This window comes from Mixophyes fleayi, chromosome 5 (assembly GCF_038048845.1).
Source record: "Mixophyes fleayi isolate aMixFle1 chromosome 5, aMixFle1.hap1, whole genome shotgun sequence".
Taxonomy (NCBI): Eukaryota; Metazoa; Chordata; class Amphibia; order Anura; family Limnodynastidae; genus Mixophyes; species Mixophyes fleayi.
Window position 1 is genome coordinate 129,735,180 of NC_134406.1, and position 23,416 is coordinate 129,758,595.

Genomic DNA, 23,416 nt, shown 5'->3' on the forward strand with positions numbered 1-23,416 from the left:
AACTACTAATTTGTACAGGTAAGATTCTATGCAATTACTAAATATCTAATAAGGGATTTGTATTTAAGAATAGTGCTAATGCACAGTGTGTGGTACACTGGACGCCATTTAGCATAACACTTGTTTAAATGTAACTTCATTACCTTATTGCACTAAAGGTTGGGTCTCACATTTGGATCTTAGCCACACTTACCCCATCCGCCGCTGTCATATCACGGCTACCTGGGTCCCTTCTGGTGGTCTGCAACATTCCCGTCCTCCACAGCTCCGTTTTTAAACAAAGTCACACTCTTTGTTCAGCTGCATGTGCACAGGCATCTTGGATGCAGTCAGGGGATCCTTCCAGACCAACCAGATTCGGCACCTGTGATCCCATGAAGTGATCAGCCAATAGTTGTTTGGGACAACCTATTTAAACCTGCTGCTGTGATCTGTTCATTGCCTGAACAACACACTTCTCTCCAGAGGATAGTTATTGGCTCCAGTGTTTCTATCCACATTTTCAGACTGCTCATTCCCCTGCTAGATTCGACAATCAGCAAGAACATGAGCAGGAAGATCATCCAGGCTGCTCTGTTCAGATTCAGTCCTGCTACACCTAGTCCCAAGGGTCCCGATTCGGGTCAAGAAATACAGACTAATGTGACAGTTTGACACAATATAAGGGTGTATGTAGTGCTGTGTGTCTGACTAATCATGTAAAAATCAAATGAAACACCTTGCAGTATAGCTATGGTTTGCTCAGGCAAAGAAGCACACTCTGTAAGTAGACTCCACCTCACCTAGTGATGGATGTCCAAGAGGTAGGTTGTCCACCAAACGCCTCTATCCTGTAGTGACTTTTCAAAACTCTATGATCTGATCCCCCCAATCCATGATAGTGTAACACCCTCCCAGTGGTGTTCTAGTAAAACCCTGCATTTCAGTAAATACAGGAGGGGTCACCTAGAGGGTAAGCTAGAAGTTTAAGAAAAGTTAAATAAACTGGTTACCATGGTGATAACCCAGCCCAGCCTGTGAGACTGAGGGAGAAGAAGAAGGGGCTGTCAGCAAGGGGGAAAAGAGATAGAGAGAGGAGACAGGAGAGGAGAGTTGTAGCTGGGGACCTGGGGTGGAAGCTCCCAGGCTCCCCCAGCATTGCCTGGCTGTCTGAGCATGGTGACTGAGCCAGGGCAAGAAATGTGTGCCCTGAATGAGGGGGAGAACTCCATGCCACTATAGAGAACCCAAGAGAGAGGGGGACACTTCGCATGGAAGAGGCCCTGGAGTGAGGGCTGCTACAAGAGGCCTGGTAGCTGTAGTGTCAGATCCTGAGGCTGAGAGTACACAGAGTGACGTGTCAGAGCACAGGAGACAATATCCCCGCAGAGGAGGGATGAGCTGCAGTTGAGAGGTACACAGAGTGTGTCAGAGCTGCATGGAGGAGAGGTTGCCTGCCTATTAGCATCCATGCGAGTGCCCTTGCAGAGGAGGGTGATCTGCAGTGAGTATGGAGTGTAAGAGACCTGTAAATTATTTAACATCTGGATAACATTAAGAACTGTGCAGGAGGAGTGATAAGATATTTGCAACCATGTTCGTATTGCTCATTAAGAACTGTGCTGGAGAGAGTGAGGAGCTGTATATATTTTTCTTTATTGCTGCAACCATTATGATTATCGTGCTAGAGGAAGAGTGTAAATAAAGAGTTGAGTTTATCATAGAGATGGTCTGGCGCCCAAATTATTGTGACTTCTATTACACTGCACCAAAGTGACATCACCTGTGTCCCACTAACTACAGAGAAACACCTGCATGTGCAGGGACCCCCTGATCATCTACAACCATGCCCATCAGCTAGCCAGGGCTTGAGAAGGAGGTGCACTGTGTACCCTTTGCACCCCACAATACACAGTGACAGGGGTTTACAATAGTTTAAACCAATCTGGAACCTTGAATACATAATTAAAACAAACTGACCTTAGAGTTTCTTACGTTATGTACACTGTGATTCATTCATTGTTAGAGTGGCCACATCACTTGGATTTGGCTCCCTTACAGTTTTGGAAAACATTTAAGCAAGGCCAAGCTATTTTATATAACGGTCAATTTATAATTTGGCGTTTGGTATGTTGTGATTTCTTTGCAATACAGACACAGGTACCCATTGCCCACGTTCACCATCTATAAGCCAAATTAAGTGCATGCCTCACCTAACAATGTAAACATCAACTATATCTACCAGACATTAAACCCTCAAATGACTGTGTGCTCGGCCCAACACTCTTGGATTAGATGGTGTTGTTTAAGGAATTTGAACATGGACCCATCATCCTAAAGGGAGGATATGTGTACATTAAGGATTTGTACTTCCCTTGGCCAAGGCATGGGCAAATGCAGGACATTATTGTTAACATTGACTAGCATGTTTAAACAGACATAGGTGGTATTAGGGCGCAAACTAACACAATTTACTCCCCACACACGCACATAGGATTTGAAGAGAAACCAAGCTGGAATGTGACTTTGGTCACTACTTTCCACTTTCAGAGGGCAATCTACCTGAAAATGGTATTGAGAAACAATTACACATTTATACACCACAATAACATTGGAGACCTACATTGTCAGGTTCAGCAAACATGTCAAGTGACTCCTGCCTAATAATCTGTGTTATCAGACTAATGTAACTAGTGCTCATGTGGAGTATCTGTGTTGGCTGTAAGTTCAAATATAGGTGGCTCGACCAATTGGCAAACTAGGTGAGGTATTACATAACCCACCAATTAAACATTGTAAAAACACCAAGAAAAGGGTGGAGACTGGAATATTTGCTAAACCAAAGGTGGCTAACACATTGTTATTATGGCCTTGTAGCAAGACTCCACTAGCTTAGTGCCCTAACGCATTCCCCATGATTGTTAGTGTGGGGTTTGTGTCTGGCATGTGGGTGTTGGACCACTTTGAAACAAAGTGCCACTAGCACTAGAGAAGAAGATTGTTATCCTGTTTGGGCAAGGGCCAAATGTTGGTAGTGTTTGACCTGACACTGCTAACATTTTTGCTTTATTTATATACGTTTACCTTTAATGGCATGCCTATATTGCTAGGCAGATCCCATGTTCCCTCTAAAAGCTGAAAGTGTCCAATAAATTAACTACTAAGCAACCAAACACACATACAAACCTCCACACTATGCACATTTTCAAAAACTGAACATTAACCCCATTGAGCGTGTTTGTAGGCTATGGTGTATCTGTGGCAAAGTACAAAAGAACCACACATAGATTTAATATATTTTCAAAAAACACCTGTTCCACAATAGTTTGGAAAGCACTACACATGGATTTATGTGTATTAAAAGATGAACCACTGCACTATAGTAATGGTACAAAATGGCATGACAACTAATTGCTGAGACATTTGCAGCATAGGCTAGATTTATTACATATATGTACCCAAATGTACTAACAAAAACAAAGCAAACAATTTAATGGTCTGTGTGTGTCAAAGTTCCTTGGATGGAGAGATGACAATCTGGCCAGACTGAGAGAGACATAAGCAGGCTTGGAGCTCTGAAGAAATTCAACAACATGTAGTGAGACACGAATTGCACAACTCCAAAATCCACACCAACGCACCCTGTTGAATGAGAATCAACAATTTAATATGGCAATATTAGCTCACACACAACTTGCATTTTGATATCTAGTTGATGACTTGTTAATCAAGAGGTTGACCACTGTATTGGCATGTGTAAAAGAGCCAGTAATATTCTACACAATAGTATATAATAATGGCTTTTGTGTTTGGACTATATCTTGGATTCTGAATGCACTATTTGACTTAATTACAAACCCCAAACCCATATGTAACATCGCTAGCATCTGGCCATATGTTTTGTTTGCACAACCACACATTGCAGGCTTAGTAACAACATTATTGTATGGAGCACACTCACTGGACAGTCACATTTTAGGGCAGATAGCACTATACTACTTACATTTGTCAACACCCTTTACCATGGCAACATCCACCAACTCCAAATGAAAGTGCAATGGCAGAAAGGCCAGCACTGCAGGCCAAGTGTAATCTAAAGGCTGTAGATATAAGACAAACAAATAAAGTGTGAGAAATGAGCACTTCTCAACACTATATGTGCTGATCAATAAACCTCACATGGCTAAATGAGCAGAGTTAGGGTACATTTTCGCTAGAAATATTTCGGCACGCCATTTTGACACTAGGGGACATATACATACTAGACTATTAACACCTTTGGTGCCTCAGCTAATACAAGCATCAAGTGTGCAAAGTCTGGACTGTGCAAACTGTAGAAAACCAAACATCAATTATGTTGCCACATTAGGCTGTAGATTAAATCTACCCCATTAACGTGCATTTAGCAAAAGACATTGAGGCTAAACTTAGAGGCATGAAGCTATACTTTCTACACACATTGTAAAGGTAAAATACAGGTTGCCATGTTTTTTCCCCTATTATTACACATATTTAACATTTCACTATCACACCAGGCCATGTCTATTCATATTGTCATTTTGAATTACCATACCTTAGATAATCTACCCTTGACTAAGCTTGCACATGGTTTTACCACAGATCTTTGAAATGTGAAGATATAAAAAAACACAACCCCAAATATTTACCTCAAAAATATGTCTCTACAACATAGCTTCTGAAGTTGGATCCACGCACTGCTTCACGAGGGGGGGTCTCCAAGATCTTCCTCCTCCACCCCAGCAACCTCGTTCAGGACCCCTGGTGCCCCACTCCTGATGGCAATATTATGAAACACCACACACAGAGCAATGATCTTACACACCTTCCTCGGCTCATACATGAGGGCGACATCAGACCGGTCAAGACATCTAAAACGAGCCTTCAAAACGCCAAAGGCTCTTTCAATGACCAATCTGGTGGCGCTATGAGCCGAGTTATAGGCCTCCTCCTGCTCTGTGTGTGGGTTAAATATAGGAGTGAGGAGCCAAGGGCAGGAGGGATACGCATTGTCTCCTATGTAGGAAGAGAGGAAAGACAAATAAAGCAAGATTAACACCATTTAAGAGTACAACTACACCTGCAAGAAATGAAACTGAAACATTCTATTATATGAGCTGAAACTACGTTAGAGCCTAAATAGTAAGGTTACAAAGTCATAATACTGTATAATTAGCATCCAATGCAAACTAGCTACGTCTGATAATGACTGCTAAACAAAATTAAAACTAGGAAAAATAAACCTCTTCTTTGTCCAACCACCATCTATTCATATAGAACCACCACCAAAGTGCTTGCAAATGTCATACTTACCATCGCCATAAACCCTTTCAAAATTCACATTACTTGTATTAAAATTGTTGTGGTGTAAGAATGTGAAGGTAGTGAAACACTAAATACAGACGGCCCGAGTCATTAGTGAGAGCAAAGCATAAAGAAGGAGTAACTCTGCACCTGGGCAAAACCATGTTGCATTGGAGGGGGAGGTAAATGTTACATGTGGGGACAGATTTGTAGTTGGGGTAGGACATGCTCTAGATTATCTTTAAATGTCAGGGTAAAACTGAAGCTAACAAGTAAGTGTGTGCTACATGAAGAAGCAGCCAGTATTTATCTTATGTGCATTTTGATATCTAGTTGATGACTTGTTAATCAAGAGGTTGACCACTGTATTGGCATGTGTAAAAGAGCCAGTAATATTCTACACAATAGTATATAATAATGGCTTGTGTGTTTGGACTATATCTTGGATTCTAAATGCACTATTTGACTTAATTACAAACCCCAAACCCATATGTAACATATGCACTGAGGCAACCATTCCGGCAGCCGGAATGAATGTGGAATGCACTGAGGCAACCATTCCGGCAGTGGAATGCACTGTGAACTGGATTCTCCCCATAATGCTGAGAAGATATGTGGCTAGCATACCAACGTGCAGTGTACAGGCCTATAAAAGCCAGTCCTCTTTACTGAAGAGGCAGTAAGCAGCAGAGGATGCTCTTTTCAGCTAACTAATTCCGGCATTCCGGCAGTTCCAGGTTGAGGCCAAAGGGCCAGAATAACATCAAACATGTTGCACTTGCGAATTGCATTGATTAGAAAGGTGTATGTAAAGAAAAAAGGCTTAATTTACAGAAACATACTAATGGAACATTTGTAAGAAATCTAAAATCCCAATAAATATTTTTTTTAGAAAAAAAAAAAAAAATGGCAAAAGCAGTCTGTATTGATATGTATGTATGTTGTGCATATTTCGTTTTGCGTTTTAAATGCAAAAGATGCTCCTAAAGGCGTTTAATAGTTCTTTTAGCTAGCTGTATTGGAGTTAAACATGACTCTGGCCTTCCTTAACTTTTGTGAAAGATTTGAGACAGGAGTGACGGCAGTTTCACTCATCTGGCCAGAGGGAACGCCTACTATTCTCAAGTGAAAAAGCATAACGCCTACTTTACTCAAGTACTATCTCATCTCCGCCCCGTCCGCGCCTACTCTCCGCCCATTCCCACCCCTTTGTTCTCAAGTGGTCAACAGTCATCTCAAATCTATTTGCGTTGGAGTTTGAGATTGAGTTGACTTTTGAGAGCTGTATCTGTCGTGATTGCGTAGCGTATGTGGCGTTTTGCGCAGCTTAAGTGTTGTTTCGCACATGCGCAGAGCCATTTAGCAGATGCGTATGCATTTGCAAACTTTGATGAATCGGGCCCGAAAATCTTCACAACACCACACTCAAAAAAGAGGGGTTAACATTAAATAGACAAATAACACTCTTTAAAATGCACATTACATCTGAAAAAAATATATGCACTGTTATTGTGTAACAAAAAACATCTTACAAACATTTAAAGTGCCTTTAAAACATTAACTTGAACTATAACTCAATACAAATAAAAGGCCACTAATGAAATTAGCAGCAGCAAAACACACAAACTTTAGCAATCTAATTAACTTCAAGTCTGCATCAGGATGTATTTTATAGTGGTTTGTAATGAGCTAAGTATATGCAGGTGTATAGGCCAGGTATCAGCTGACGAGATCTGATGCTGGGTCTATGCAACGGTGGTTATGAGTAACTCTCTTTCATTTTATACTGATTAAAACAAGCTTGTGTTTATTTCTTACAGTAAAATTATCTGATATGCATTAGACTAGACATTGCTTTATTGATTTTAAAACCACCAAACATGATCCTTTCTGTCTGTTGCTAAGAAGGTTTGTTCAAGTGTTCAAATAATTATGTTCAAGGACATTTTTGTTTGCAAATAGTTCATGTGCATTTTAGTGTGTCTGTTTTGATCTGAAGTATAAACTAGTGGTTAAAGAAAGAAGCTGCTAAGGACAAGGTAATGAGTTTGAACCCCGAATGATGCCTGAACGTGGCTTACCTTTATCTATTTCCATGTTTCAGTGTATGTATTCCACTCTGTCACCTATCTAAGAGTACTTTAGTATATGGTTTGTTGTGTAATATGGCATGTTGAACAGCGTGGTCAGCTACAACAGAGAAAAGCAGTTGGTCCAAATGACTTCATTACAAAGACATAGGAAATCTCTACTGGCAAAAGTGAAAAAACCTAAGTGGCCAAAATAACTTTAGAGAAAAATCAATAATTTGAAGTGCTAGCAATATTATTATACTTTTGGTTTGTATTAATATACATGGATACATTAAAATATGCAGACATTTTCACTCTGCATGTACCAAATCTGTATGTGTTTAATATTTCTAAGTATTGACCTTTTTAACAAAGTTTTAAGAAAAACAACTTATGATAGAAGTAGGTGGTCAGCTTTTAGTTCTATTACATTTCCTTGACATGTTGTTTTCACTACTTGTACATTGGCGGAGTAGTTAGCTAATCTACCTTGCAACCGTGCAAGCCTGAGTTCTATTCCTCACCAATCCTCTTGTCTCTGAAGGATCATTAATATCCTTGGCATAATTGTGTTGATGTTAAAAGTGTTCCTGGGATCATATTACGCTCTGGTTAAAGTCGCATAAATCATGCATGTAATTTGCAAAAATTTTATATTATTTTAATTTCTAGTAATAGTGGATTTTAATGCAAAAGCACCATCAACAACTGTCACATTAGCCATTTCACATTGAGAGTAATTATAATGGTGGTTGTTGTGATTCTAAAGAGATTAAAATCAATATTTATGGGCAAGTTGAAGCTAGACAAAAAAAACAACTAATTTTTTACCATGCACTCAGCACTCCATGCCGGCAACCGGTATGAATGGGGAATGCAGTGTGCACTCCATTCCGGCAGCCGGAATGAATGGGGAAACCAGTGTGCACTCCATTCCGGCAACCGGAATGAATGGGGAATGCAGTGTGCACTCCACTCCGGCAGCAGAAATGAATGGAGAATGCAGTGTGCACTCCATTTCGGCAGCCGGAATGAATGGGGAATGTAGTGTGCACTCCATTCCAGCAGCCGGAATGAATGGGGAATGCACTCAGCATGCAGAGTGCACTCCATTCCGGGAGTGAAATGCAGTCTGCACTCCATTCCGGGTGCCGGAATGGATAAGGAGTGATAGTAGAGAAGATATCTGCCTAGCATACCAAACTGCAGTGTAGAGGCCTATAAAAGCCAGGCCTCTTTACTGATGAGCCAGCAAGCAGCATAGTGCGCTATATGAAGCTAATTAATTCCGGCGTTACGGCATTCTGTCAGTTCCGATTTAAACCTAAAGGCCCAAAATATCATTAAACATCTTACACTTGACAGTGGCATTTATTAGAAAGGTGTCTGTAAGGAAAAGAGGCTTCTTTTACACAAACACACTAATGGAACATTTGATACAAGCAAAGTATGCTTCTAAAGGCGTTTATTAGTTGTTTTCGCTAGCTGTTTTGGACTTAAACATGACCCCGAGCTTCCTTAACTTTTAGCAAGGATTTGAGGCATGAGTGACGTCAGTTTCTCTTAACCGCAGAGAGGGAACGCCTACTGTGCTAAAGTTAAATTCTATAACGCCTACTTTACTCAAGGGATCTCTCATCTCCGCCCAGTCTGCGCCCACTCTCCTCCCATTCCCACCCCTTTCTACTCAAGTGGTCAAGCACCATCGCAACACCATCGCAAATGTATTTGCGATGGAGTTTGCGTTTGAGTTGCCATTGAGTGCCATACCTGCTGTGTTTGAGCAGCGTATGTGGTGCTTTACGCTGCTCAAGTCTTGTTTACGCACATGCGCATAGACGACTAGCAGATTATCCGCATACGTATGCGTTTGAGTACCTTGATGAAATGGGCCCATAGCTCTTAAAGCTAGGATTAAGAATAGTCGGCAAAATGTGGTCCCAAGGGGGTTAAGACCCAAGGTGTACCCCGCTTTTGAGTTGTTGAATGAGGACCTCAAAAGAGAATGGGAAACAGCCTTAACAAAATGTTCTAATGAATTTATTCAAATTCTTATAAAGCATGATACTTTGATATTAGATCAGTACACAAGAGAGATTAATGTACTAGGTGATAAACTCAAACAATTTGAAAACTTAGAAACTTTTCAGAGAGCATATGATAAATTCAAAAAGGAGTTGGATCAATTTGAAAAAACAGTGATGGAGAAGAAATGTATTACATTTATGAGAGACCGTAATGATTATTTTAATAATACAGTTTTAAAATGGCATTATAAGAAATCGACCAGTAAATAAGTCTCTTTTTCTAGCATTTCTGAAATTGACTCATCTGAGGGAGAAACAACTGATCCTTCTGTATCATCGAAGGAAGATTCTTATCATAGAAGGGATTTTTTAGGGTTACGCCCAAAACATCGAGAGGGCGGAAACAAATCAAAATCAGACAGATACGCAGGGGGGGAGAAGAAATTCAGAAAGAAAGAGAAAAGCTATAGAGGAACAGGAAATCTCCTATCCTCCTCGGAGAAACTACAGACGTATGAAGCTGTAGATGATCAATTGAGAATTATCAACCTCACAGATCGGCAGCTTACAACAACTCATATCGATCTTTTGAGTAAGGGTTTGTCATTCTCACCATCCCTTAAATTTAACAGATTTGATTGGGAGAAGGACCTAGTGCTCTTCTCTAGGAAACTATTACTTAAGAAATTTTATTCTAAACAATCACAGGTCACCACTCTAAATGATTCTTAAGAAGAAAACATAATGATCGATGTATTTGACACAGCAGCAGAACAAAATGCACTTCAAATACTGGAAGAATTAAATACTGAAGATCACCCAAATTCAAGAAAAAATCAACTTTCTTTCCAGACATATCCATCTGTCCCCCGATTAAAGTTTATAGAGATCTAGTCTCTCAAGATCTGGATCAATTATACTATACTTCCTCATACAGTAAGTTGGATGAGAGCAATATGTCTATAACAGAACGAACAGCATTAAAATAAATTAAAACTTGGCATGATACTATTATCAAGCCCTCAGACAAGGGGGGCAATATTGTCCTCTGGCCTAAAACACAATATCTGACAGAAATGTACAGACAGCTCAATGATGTAGAATGCTACAAGCGCATCATTTTCAATCCTACAGCCAATTATCTGTCATCTTATAACAAACTTATTAAACAAGTCTACGATGGAGGTACAATACCTAAAAGCGATTATGAATATCTAGAAGTACACAATCCGAAAATACCTACAATTTACATGATTCCTAAGATTCATAAAAATGAATCCAACCCCCCAGGAAGACCAATAGTATCGGGGGTAGGATGTCTTACTGAAAATGCGAGTCGATATATTGATCTTCATCTACGTAAACACGTAGTGAGTTTGGACTCGTATGTAAGAGATAAATTGGACGTACTAGCCAAACTTCACAATGTAACAATTAATAGCTCTACAAAACTGGCTTCTCTAGACGTGGAATCGTTGTATACTAACATCCCTCATCATTTAGGCATTAAGGCTGTACGTTACTTTCTTAATATGGAGAAACAGAACAACATCAATGAGTTTCTTATACAACTGTTACAATTTATCTTAACTACAAATTACTTTATATTTCAAGATAAATTTTTCCTGCAGATATGGGGGACAGCCATGGGGACAGCCTGTGCTCCCACCTATGCCAATTTGTTTTTAGGCTGGTGGGAGAGGGAGTATGTTTTTTGTGCCCAGAATGAAGAATACATAAATCATGTGATTTTGTGGCTGCGCTACATTGATGATGTTTTAATATTATGGGATGGTCAGGATTCTCTTTTTCAGAATTTTGTAAAGATTCTCAATACTAACGATATCAATCTTAAGTTAACCTCAGAAACTAATGAAACGGCAATTAACTTTTTGGATCTTACAATTACAAAGTCTAATGATGGAAGACTAGATACGGATATATACCATAAAAAGACAGCTACTAACAGTCTTCTACACTTCACAAGTTCTCACTTTCCCCCGGTGATTAGGGGGGTTCCAAAAGGAGAACTGTTAAGAATTAAGAGAAATTGCTCTAACCAAATAGTGTACACACAAAGTGCAGATGAATTGAAAAAGAGATTCTGTGATCGAGGATACAGCAGAAGAGTAATCAGACAGGCAGAGCAAGCTGTCAGAATGAGAGACAGAGAATCCCTTCTATATCCCTCCCCCAATATCAAGAAGGGGTCACAACCCAATGATATCAGAATGATAGGAACATACTGTACGGAATGGAAAAATATATCAGCTATTTTTCAAAAACATTGGCACGTCCTCATGTCTGATAAGGACCTTCGTAAAATTCTCAACGATAAAGTATTAATCACATGGAGACGCTCAAGAAATCTTAAGGTTCAATTGGTTCACAGTTCACTCCAACTACAACGGAAACAATTATCAACAAGACCTAAGGGTTTTTTTTGTTGTGGAGTCTACAAGGCATGTCAATATGCGATTCTAACTAAAGAATATACAGACAAATTTCAACATAAATGGAGTATTGAACAATTCATTAATTGTAACACACCCAACGTAATATTTTGTTTAATCTGCCCATGTCAGCTTAAGTACATAGGAATGACCAGCAGACCGTTCAAAAGGAGAATTCTTGAACATGTGGGGAATATACGTAATGCCATCAAAGACAGAATTAATTTGAGGCCACTATCTACAGTAGCCAAACATTTTTTACAACATCATGATCATGATCCGAAACACCTTAAAGCATACGCCATGGAACAAGTAAATCTAGGCCTTAGGGGCGGGGACATACAAACTAAGCTCCTCAAACATGAAACTAAAAAAATCTTTCTGATGGGAAGTCTCATCCCTAATGGCCTAAATGATAGCAGCAATTACATGGTGTTTACCTGATTATTAGTAACAACAAGTTTCTAAAGTTCAGATTTACCATGTTGAAATTCAATTTTAATTTTAATTACCAATTAATATATTACGAAATTTCCAATATGTAATGCTGTTTATTAATCTCTGCATGTTAATATTTACATATCTGAATCAGCTGGAGTTGCTGGATCAGTCTTAACACATTATTTCTTTTTATTTTAGTTATTTTCGCACTTTCAGTTTCCTTATTCAGTATATCTCATAACAAATAAATAATAAAAATATATATAAAAAATAAATAACAAAAAATAATAAAAAATATATTAAAAAATAAAAATAAAAAATATATAACAAACAATAATTTTCACCAAAATCTTTTATTTGTCACATTATTTTGCACTTTGGTAATGTCACTATTCATATTCATGCACTTCATCAACAATGAAGAAATATTCATGTTATATAAATAAACACATCACTATTTTGAATTTATTAATGATTGACTTACAATATTCCAAGATCACATTATCGTTATATATTATAAAATGGTATTTACATTATCCCAGATTAAATTATCTACATTATATCATTATCTCTTATTATTAAACAAGTAGGTCATATCTAATTTCATGTGTTAATCATCTACCTAGATGTTATGAGAAGGCCATAATCACTATACTATATTTGTTATACTGGCTAAGCATCAGAATCTTTGAATAACAGAGTCCTCCGATATGTGGTTTCCACAGTAATAATATTGTTTAAATAAATACCGTACTCTGTGTAAACTCTCAATTATTTCACAATGGTTGATACGGCGGACCAATCACACAATCTTAATCCAAACGAGCCTTTATTTCCATGGCGATATCAATAAACAATGTCATAATACCATGTGACATATCACGTGATACAGAGAACCACTCATAGACTCCCATTATAAGCGAGCCTCTGAATCTTCGGCTCAGCTGATCTATCTACGTCATACAAGGGGCGGAAATTTCCCCTTTATGAAGCCTATTACAACCGACCATCGGGTTGCCTTGTCAAAGCTCAGAAGCGAAACGCGCGTCGGCGTTACGCTGAGCTTGCTGTTCTACTTTCATTAATAATTAATATCAGGCTGATAGCTAGTACACGCTTATCTAGGAGTGTAGGATCTGGTCCGTAAAGCATTTAGATACTGAGGTTGTCTCTACCAGGAGTAGTTTAGAAACTAGCCATCTGTACACTATCATATCAGATAGGTGTTCATTAATTCCATCCATTATGACTAGTGGTACATTTTGTACCGAATAGCTTTTGTACTATCAAGCTACACTTATGGGTTTTGGAATTACGGATAAATATTGGTCGTCAGATACTATGCATGGGGATTAGTAGTATATCCCGTACCAAACAGTATATCTGTGTCAGGCCGTGGCCTCTTGAGGAGAACGAGAGTAGGTACTAACCGGTATTGACGCTACTGCACTAGTAGGTGCGGAGTCTAACGTACCCCAGGTATTCGCCAGGGACCCCCGCAAGGATGTTTGGACTTCGCTGCACAGTGTACGCAGGTCGTGGTCCTGCTAGCCAGTTGCCGGGGTAGTGTAGAAGGGTCAGACGGTCCGGGTCAAGCCAAATCGGAAATGCAAGGTACCAGAGAGAATCCAGAGAATGGTCAGACAAGCCGAGATCGTGGAGCAATATGGGAAATACAAAAACGAGGAGTAGTCAAACAGGCCGGGTCACAACGGAGAGTCAGGAACGCACAGGAAACTATAGGAGTATAACAACCAGGAACACCAGGATATAACCTGTTACTCTGGCACCCTAATGGCGCCAGAGTCAGGTTTAAATAGATAGGGGAAGTACCTGATTGGAGGCTTCCGGGCAGAGGCATCAGGAGAGAGAGAAGCGTCCCATTGCCTAGCAACGGGACGGAGACAGGGCGCATGCGCCCGCAGGCCAGCAGGAAGCCGCAGCGAGTCTGTTGCTAAGCAATAGACGGCTCGGCAGAAGGCTGTCCCCTGGCTGTAGCAATTAGCGGGGACAGCGCCTGACAGTACCCCCTCCCCTCCTTCCTCTCAAAGAAGGATTGGACCTCAGAAAATTAGCAAGAAGACGAGGAGCATGCAGATCGTTCTCTGAGAACAAAGATCTCTCCTCAGGACCATAGCCTTTCCAATGAACCAAATACTGGGGTTTGCCCCGAACAAAACTTCTCTTCAGAATTCTCTCCACTTCAAACTCATCTCCTAGGGAAGTCTTGATGGGTGGAGGAGAGATAGGTTCCTTGAAAAATTCATTGAGAACTAGGGGTCTTAGCAAGGAAATGTGGAAGGTGTTATGGATTTTGAGGGAAGGAGGTAAAGATAACTTGTATGAGACAGGATTAATAATTTGAGAGATAGCAAAAGGGCTGATAAACCTGGAAGCCAACTTCATCGATGGAACATGGAGTCGGAGGTTGCGGGTAGCCAGCCAAACATGGTCACCCACTCTCAAAACTGGAAAACTCCTCCTATGGCGGTCAGCTGCTCTTTTATGCCATTGTACTGCTGTAGAAAGTGCTGTCTTAGTCCGATTCCAAATCTGAGAAAAGTCATGGATGAGGGAGTCAGCAGCTGGTACCAGAGAAAGTGGAGCTTCTGATAAGAGAGGAGGAGTAGGATGTCTCCCATAGACAACGAAGAAATGCGAATGACCAGAGGAGGAATGTAGAAGATTGTTATGGGCGAACTCAGCCCAGCAAAGAAGGTCACTCCAGGAAGTCTGATGGTCAGAGGCAAAGCAGCGTAAGAAGCATTCCAGATCTTGGTTCACTCGCTCCGTCTGTCCATTCGTCTGAGGATGGTAACCGGAAGAAAATTTGAGTTTGACCCCAATCCTGGTACAGAACGCTCTCCAGAACCTGGCGACAAATTGTATCCCCCAGTTGGAAATGATCTCCTGAGGGCATCCATGGAGACGGAATATGTTCTTCAAAATCAGGTCTGCGAGCTTAGGGGCTGAGGGAAGACCTTTACAAGGAATGAAGTGGGACATCTTGGAAAAGCGATCCACCATGACCCAGATGGTATTGTAGTCGTGGCTCAGAGGAAGATCGGTGATGAATTCCATGGTAATGCTGATCCAGGGGGAGTCAGGAATGGGGAGAGGAAGGAGAAGACCAGGAGGGCTTTGTCTAGGAGTCTTGTGGCGAGCACAGATACAACATGCTGATACAAACTTTCGAACGTCAGAAGCCAGAGAAGGCCACCAGTAGTATCTGGAAAGAAATTCCTTAGTCCTCTTGAAGCCGGCATGACCTGCAAACTTTGTCTCATGTGTCCAGCATAGTAATTTAGGACGAAGGTGTGGTTCTACAAATGAGCGTCCAGGAGGAGGAGAGACGGATGAGGAATTGGTAACTGCTACCACCCGGACAGGGTTCAGAATAGTCTTATTGTTTAGAAAAGGCCAAGGAATCTGTATTATCAAAAGATCTTGATAGTGCATCGGCCTTGCAATTCTTGGAACCAGGACGAAACGTGAGAATAAGTTGAAATCGAGAAAAGAAAAGGGACCAACGAGCCTGGCGAGGGTTAAGACATTGAGCCTCCTGAAGGTAGGTAAGTTTCTTGGGATCCGTCATCACGGTTACAGGATGTAATGCTCCCTCAAGAAGATAGCGCCATTCTTCAAGCGCCAACTTGATGGCCAAAAGCTCCTTGTCTCCAATTCCATAATTTAGTTCACTACCGGAATTTTTTTTAGAAAGGAATCCACAAGTCTCTACAGTACCCGAAGAAGATCTCTGGGACAGGACAGCCCCAATTCCTACGGAAGAGGCGTCAACTTCGAGAAGGAATGGTCTCCTCTGGTCTGGCTGTTTCAGGATGGGAGCCGCAATAAATGCCTCCTTAAGAGTTTTGAAGGCCATTAAAGCTTCGGTAGGCCATGGTTTGCAGCAGACTCCTTTGCGGGTTAAAGCCGTGATGGGACAGATGATGGAGGAAAATCCTTTGATGAACTGCCGGTAATAGTTGGCGAACCCAATGAAACGTTGTGTAGCTTTGAGACCAGCGGGAAGTGGCCAGTTGACAATAGCCTCCACTTTCTTGGGATTCATTTGGAGACTGGTGCCAGAAACCAGATAACCAAGGAAAGGCACTTGAGAGCATTCAAAGAGGCACTTGTCCAATTTACAATAAAGCGAGTGTTCTCTGAGACGGGAGAGGACCATCTTTACATGGAGACGATGAGAATGTAAATCTGAAGAAAATATTAGAATATCGTCCAAGTAGACAATTACAGATTGGTAGAGAATATCCCTGAAGATCTCGTTGATGAAGTCTTGAAAAACGGCAGGGGCATTGCAGAGCCCAAAAGGCATCACTAGGTACTCGTAGTGCCCGTCACGGGTGTTGAATGCCATCTTCCACTCATCCCCCTTACGAATGGGTATTAAATTGTAGGCCCCTCAAAGATCCAATTTAGAGAAGATCTTAGCACCCGATCAAATAGTTCTGGAATGAGAGGAAGGGGATAGCGGTTCTTGATGCTAATGGCATTCAGGCGACGGTAATCTATGCAGGGTCTTAAGGAGCCATCTTTCTTCTTTGCGAAAAAGAATCCAGCCCCCGCGGGAGAGGTGGATTTCCTGATGAATCCTCTTTGAAGATTGTCAGAAACGTACAATGACATAGCCTTTGTCTCCAGTAGGGAAAGTGGATAGACCCTACCCTTAGGAATGGCATTGCCGGGCACAAGTTCGATGGGACAGTCTCACGCACGATGTGGAGAAAGAATCTCAGCGGCAGTTTTGCTGAACACATCAAGGAACTCCGAATACGATTCCGGAAGCTTGACCTGGAAGTCTCTTGACTCTGTCAGACGGTCCGGGTCAGGAAACTATAGGAGTATAACAACCAGGAACACCAGGATATAACCTGTTACTCTGGCACCCTAATGGCGCCAGAGTCAGGTTTAAATAGATAGGGGAAGTACCTGATTGGAGGCTTCCGGGCAGCGGCATCAGGAGAGAGAGAGAAGGTAGACGGGTGGGTGGGAGAATCTTGGAGAGACACCGATTGAAACATGAAATACCCCAGGAGGATACCTGGGCACGAAGCCAGTCAAATTGTGGTGAATGCATCCTGAGCCAGGGTAACCCCAAGATAATAGAGTTAACGGACTGCGGAATGACCAGGAACCTGATCCACTCATGGTGAAGAACCCCTACCTGCAACTGAACTGGACCAGTGATACAGGTGATGGAACCGTTGCTGACTCGGTTACCGTCAACTGCGGTAAGGACCAATGGTTGCGGCAAAGGAGAAAAGGGTATGTGCAGTTTGGATACCAGAGTGTCGAAGATGAAGTTCCCTGCGGATCCAGAATCCATGAAGGCGGAGCATTCCAAAGAAGTACCTGTAGACTTGAGGGTGACTGGCATCAGGAAGTTGGTATCTTTAGGAAGATGGGGAGTTTGGAGACTGGATCCTAGGACAACCTCCCTTACATTGCCTAGGAGGTGGAGTTTCCCGGCCTCTTAGGACAAGAGGATAGTAGATGACCCGAGTCCCCGTAATAGAGACAAAGGCGGTTCCTAATTCGACGTTCCCTTTCATCCCGAGACAAACGAGAGCGCCCAAGTTGCATAGGCTCTTCGACTGGAGGGACTGGAGACTGAAAACGAGGAGCCAAACGAACAGAGCGACGGTCTTGATCTCTCTCAGCGGAACGTTCCTGATGGCGGATGTCCACTCTAATGCTAAGAGATACCAGCTCGTCAAGTTTGGTAGGGAGATCTCGGGAGGCGAGGGCGTCTTTAATAGGATCCGACAACCCTTGCCAGAAGGTAGCTGTCCGTGCCTCGTCATTCCACCCCAATTCAGAGGCAAAGGTACGGAATTGTACAGCGTATTGGCCACTCGAGAGGGAACCTTGACGAAGGGCCAGAAGGCTAAAAGCGGCAGAAGACACTAGGCCAGGCTCATCAAAAATCTTGCGAAAGTTCTCAATAAAGGTGGCCGAATTATGGAGAGATGCATCATCTCGCTCCCAAAGCGGGGAGGCCCAGGCCAGGGCTTGTCCAGTGAGGAGGGAAATGACGTAAGCTACTTTGACTCTTTCGGAAGAAAAATTCTCCGGTGCTAGTTCAAATTGGATTGAGCATTGGATTGAGCATTGGTTAAGAAATCCGCGACATCCCTTAGGATTACCATCATACTTCTCCGGTGTGAGAATGCGTAGGGTCCTAGACGTAGCGACACTCCCACTGGATGGAACAGAAGGAGCAGGAGCAGCCACCTGAGGGATATTCAGGGAATCCAAATGGGAAATCACTCCTTGTATACACTGTAGGAGTTGCGCCTGGTTGGACTCTTGCTGTTCCACCCGCTGTCCTAAATGGAGAAGGAGATCTCATGCTGAGGGTTCTCCGGTACCGTCAGTCATGGCCAGAGTAAACTGTCAGGCCTTGGCCTCTTGACGAGAACGAGAATAGGCACTAACGGGTATTGACGCTACTGCACTAGCAGCTGTGGAGTCTAACATACCCTTGGTATTTGGACTTCGCTGCACAGGGTACGCAGGTCGCGGTCCTGCTAGCCAGTTGCCGGTGTAGTGTAGAAGGGTCAGACAGTCTGGGTCAGGAAACTATAGGAGTATAACAACCAGGAACACCAGGATATAACCTGTTACTCTGGCACCCTAATGGCGCCAGAGTCAGGTTTAAATAGATAGGGGAAGTACCTGATTGGAGGCTTCCGGGCAGCGGCATCAGGAGAGAGAGAGAACCGTCCCATTGCCTAGCAACGGGACGGAGACAGGGCGCATGCGCCCGCAGGACAGCAGATAGCCGCAGCGAGTCTGTTGCTAAGCAACAGACCGCTCGGCGGAAGTCGGGCGTCTGTCCCTGGCTGTAGCGATCAGCGGGGACAGCGCCTGACAATCTGATTAACAGACCTATCCCATTCCATACTTACCTCAGTTCCTCCTTTCAAGTATAAATACCGGATCCTTTTTATCTCCATCGATATATAGCATCAAATAGGAATCAATATAGAACCTCCTAGATATAGATCAGTAATACCAGTGTGTATTCAATTCCTCTGCCGCAATTTATATAGAATATAATCAGCAAACCAGCATGGTAGTGTTCTACCTTTTAACTGGTTTATTACATTTCACAAAATACATTAATCAATTTTAATATTTTGCTGTGACATTTTTTAAATGAAATTATCAATAAAGTTTTTTTTATTTTATTATCAATAAATACACTATTTGTATAAGAGTGCCCATAAAATACTATTTTCTTTCTTTCTTTCTCTTTCCAATATAAAAAAATGCTGTTGCAGAATGACGAAAATGTCCCAAACTTTTTTGGGTCACAGACAGCATCTCCTGTATGTCCCTGTAATTTTTCAATGCTCTGTACCACCAAGTTGATTGTGTGAACAAAACAAGAAATATGATGGAATTCATCCGGCTGTAATGCTCTCACAATATTGGTGGCTTTATCAGAAATTACATATCCTCAGGATAGTCCAAACAGGATATGCTATGTTGCAATGACATTCCTTATTTTTTCTAACAGTTTGTCAATGGTATGCCTCGAAGTGTAGCCGGTGATAACACAGAGTAGCCTGCCTCTGAAAAATCTGGCATTGTCGGATACATGTTTCTGTGACCAACCCAGTGGGCTGTCCTAGTCCATGTAATCTTTAGTTTTCCCAGTTCCGCTTGTCCACATATCTGTTTTTAATTGTACAGTGGGTAGAATAGCACTTTGTAGCCCAATAATCATATTTTATTGAACCATCTGGTAGAGGTGAGGAATTGATTCTCAAATAAAATGGTGTCGTAATGGAATTGGTAACGGGGACACAGGACCTCAATTATCTGTCTAAAACCAGCTCAATTAAATGTGGATATTGGATGCACATCTAATACTAGCACAGTTGCCATGGCGTCTGTGATCCGCTTTGCAATTGGGTGATAGATTTCATACTTACTTCCTCTTGCAAAGGATTGTTTGACAGTCAATTATTGTAAACTACTAGTAGTCTTCTTCTTGGTCTACTTCTGGGTTGAAGATCCACCCCCAACAGCAGCAGCAGCAGTGGGACTAATGCTCAAGAATTTTTCAGAGGAATGCTGGATAGGGGAGAAGTCCTCTACCATTAGCAATTTGGATGCATGACAATCACTAGTAAGGATATTGATGAGGAGAGTGTTGTCTGTGTAGCTTTATAAACACTACAAATGGCTAGACAACTGTTGATAGGATTGGGTAAAAATAATTCTACACATAAGAGGTGGATTTTTGGTCTTACACTCAGGCATGACAATGGCCTTCTTCTTATCACTGGCAAGAACAGCTTCCACTGGTGCAGGACTTAGACAAACAACATCATCCTTGTCAATATCCTCATCAGCTACACAAATATCCCCCTCACCCTGTTGCAAATACAAAGTGGTATCCTCAATTTGTGTATCACCGACTACATTAAGAGGCATACTGCTGACAACCTGTTTGAAAAACTAAGGGATGTCATTGCAATATGACTTATCCCGCTTGGACTCTCCTGAGGATATGTCATTTCTGAAAACGCCACCAATATTGTGAGAGCATTACAGCTGGGAGAATTCCATCACATTCCCTGTTTTGCTCACACAATCAACTTGGTGGTACAGAGCTTTTTAAAAAATGACAATGACATGCAGGAGATGCTGTCTGTGTCCTAAAATAATTTGGGTCATTTTAGGCATTCTGCAACATGTAGGTGATTGCAGCAGCTATGGGAAGTATAGAATTTGAGGGAGAATGTACTTTAGTCCAGCACAGTGGAGAATACTTTTCGTGTTGTGCAAGGTGCTGAAATCACTCTAACTAGTCACCTGTGAAGTGAGTTCAGACACTGTTAGTTTCAGTCAAGTGATTCCCCTAATTTGTCTTTTGAAAAAGAAGCTAAAGAAATTCAAGGAGTAGATGAAATAAAGCAATTCCGCTAACTATGTAGGACTTGTAGATCAAGTACTTTATTTGCTTCGCCAGGATCCGAGAGTTAACAACATCTTGAAATCGGATCACTACATTTTGGCAACTGTGCATGATCCAACTGCCCCAGATCTCAAGAGATCTCAAGAGATGCAATGAGCTCCTGGTCAGCAAGCTGACAGCTCAAGTGGTACATGACACAACAAGTTTCTTTGACAACTGCTGCTAGGAAAAAAGTTAGCTTTTCCAAGGCACCCAGTGGTGATGCAGATGAGTCAGCACAACATTTTGTCATTTAGTCTGGTCTAAAAGAATTGCCCAAAAATCGAATCAAAGTACAGAGACTTCTGTAATGGTGGATTCTGGGATGGATGAATTAGTATTGTGTGAGGATGATGTACACACTGATGAAGGTGAGGATGATGACAGTGTAGACTGCTGGTGCTGGGATCTAACTGAGAGAAGGGAGCTAGCTGATGCTGGTATGCTTGTTAATATATTTGTTAGAAAGGCATGTTGGCAATTTTATGTTTTTCTACAGTAAACTTTCATCTTTATTAGAGAGGTGTTTTTTTCTTTAAAAAGGTAAATGCATTTTTTTTACATTTTTGTTTCCCTTACTTAAAACCACTATGCACTTGAACATAGGCTTTAGCAGATGACGTAGAGGGATTAGTATCTACATGACTGATGCCAGCAGCTGCTTGGTGCTCCTGGTCTTCTGTGGACTAATGTGAATCTATATTGATGGCATAGAGCAATGTGACTGGAGACTGGAGAGTGACAAGAACATTGCTACCCCTGTTTCTGTGTGACCGACGACACTGGGACTGGAGAGGGACAAGAACAATGATGCTGGAGAGTAACAAGAACACTGTTACCCCTCCTGTTTCTCTATGAGCAATGGCACAGAGCAATGTCACTGGAGACTTTTAAGAACACTACCCCCCATCCTGTTTCTGTATGAGCAATGACATAGAGCAATGTCACTGGAGACTTCTAAGAACACTACCACCCCTCCTGTTTCTGTATGAGCAATGGCACAGAGCAATGTGACTGGAGACTTCTAAGAACACTGCCACCCCTCCTATTTCTACATGAGCAATGGCATTGAACAATGTCACTGGAGACTTGTAAGAACACTGCCACCCCTCCTGTTTCTGTATGAGCAATGACACAGAGCAATGTGACTGGAGAGTGACAAGGAAACTGCGACCCCGCCTGTTTCTGTATGAGCAATGGCACAGAACAATGTCACTGGAGGCTTATAAGAACACTACTAGCCCTCCTGTTTCTGTATGAACAATGGAACAGAGCAATGTCACTGGAGACTTATAAGAACACTACCACCCCTCCTGTTTCTGTATGAGCAATGGCACAGAGAAACGTGACTGGAGAGGAAACTAATAAGAAGAACAATGTCTTCCTTCCTTTTTTAGTGTGAGCTTTGGCACAGTACAATGTCACATAAGACTGCAAAAACACTGCCACTCCTCCTCTTTCTGTTTTAGCTATGACGCTGGGCAACTGCACTGGAGACTGCCAAGATCGCTGCTACCCCTTCTGTGTCTGTCTGTGAAATGGTGCTGGACCACCGCAGAGGATGGTACTTATAGAATCCTAAACTCGTTGGATGCGAAGACGCACCAATGCCCTCGTTTTTCAGTTCCGAGGGCGCTTGAAAGTACCGAGCCAGCTCGGCTCGTCTCAGTGCTCAGATCTGCAAATGTTTGGGTGGGCTTAATTTGCAAAAAACCGAGCCCGAGCATCTCTAATACACATTGACTCACACAAATACACTGAATCACACTCCATATCTCCAACACACAGACTCATGTTTTACATACACACTGACTCATACTCTCTATCATAGATGCACACTGACACACATAAACGCACTCAAACTCCCACATACTTACCTCTTCATGCTGTGCCTGTCTTCAGCTTCCTCCATAGCTCATCAATGTAGGTAAGGGGCATTTCTGTGCACCGACTGGCTGAGTAACGGTCTGATGTCACTCAGCCAATTGGAGCACAGTAGAGGCAGCTGAGGAGCTCTTGTTTGAGGAAATCCCTTACTATTACAGAGTTACGCAGCCCACACATCCACTTCTTCAACCCATTTGCACTGCACTAATGGTAGTTCTTGGGGCTCTCTGTTGTGTGCTAGAT